This window comes from Nicotiana tomentosiformis, chromosome 7 (assembly GCF_000390325.3).
Source record: "Nicotiana tomentosiformis chromosome 7, ASM39032v3, whole genome shotgun sequence".
NCBI classification, from domain to species: Eukaryota; Viridiplantae; Streptophyta; class Magnoliopsida; order Solanales; family Solanaceae; genus Nicotiana; species Nicotiana tomentosiformis.
The window spans coordinates 114,133,376-114,134,322 of NC_090818.1; the positions used below are offsets into that span (position 1 = coordinate 114,133,376).

Consider the following 947-nt stretch of genomic DNA (forward strand, 5'->3'; position numbering starts at 1 on the left):
TTTTTAATTAATTAGGAGATATTTAGAATTGACCAACAAGATGATGACATGTGTCCCTCCGTTTAAATGTGTGGTATATTTGAATCCTAAGTATGACTGAAGGGGTATAGATAATCCAATAGTATAACGAAGGGTATTTTTAGACCATTTTCAAAAGTACAGATGTATATTTGGACCTTCGCGGTTATTTAATTTAGTCCCTAGATTGAGTATTATTTACCAATACTAAAAGGAAGATAAAAAGTGGTAAATAAAAATCGACCACAGTGGGAGTCGAACCCACGACCTTCTGATCCGAAGTCAGACGCGCTAATCCACTGCGCTATGCGGTCTGCTGAGTATTGCCTATCTTTTATTATTTTGTTATATTCGTAATTTAATTAATCGTATTCTAAACATTTAATGGCAAATAAATTTTCCAAAGAGGATACAGCCGAAAGGGTAATTGAAAAAATAAATTAAAAGAAAAGAATTGTCATTAATAGAGGTGGAGCCAAGATTTTAACCTTATAAGTTGTTAATTTTAGAACGACGACTTCAAGTGCTAATGATTGAGTTCTAAATTTAATATTTATACATATTTAATAAACTCTTAACATAAAATATATCATTTAAGCAAAAGTTACTGTGTTCGACGAAACCCGTAGCTCAGCTTCAGCCTCCGCCACGGTTGCCAAACTATCTAAAGCTGATCATTATTGTTTACAATTCCAACGTTAATTTTCCATGATAAATATGCTTGTAAGATTTACTAGTCTCCTAGTAGTCATATTATCACGAGCATGCAATGTTAAGATCCTATTGTACCATACAACATTGTTTTTGTTATATACAACATTTTAGGTCACGGGTTCAAACCGTGAAAGCAGCCATTAATATTTATATTAGGATATGTTATCTACATTACACCCCTTGGGGTCCTGGACTTTGCATAAACGCGGGATGCA

The 947-nt window shown here is 33.4% G+C and overlaps 1 non-coding gene across 1 annotated transcript; it reads right to left on the minus strand.

The window, feature by feature from the left end:
* Positions 1 to 258: 258 nt before the first annotated feature.
* Positions 259 to 332, minus strand: TRNAR-UCG (transfer RNA arginine (anticodon UCG)). The gene has a single exon. It is a non-coding gene; the product is annotated as a tRNA-Arg (tRNA).
* Between the last annotated feature and the right edge of the window lie 615 nt (positions 333 to 947).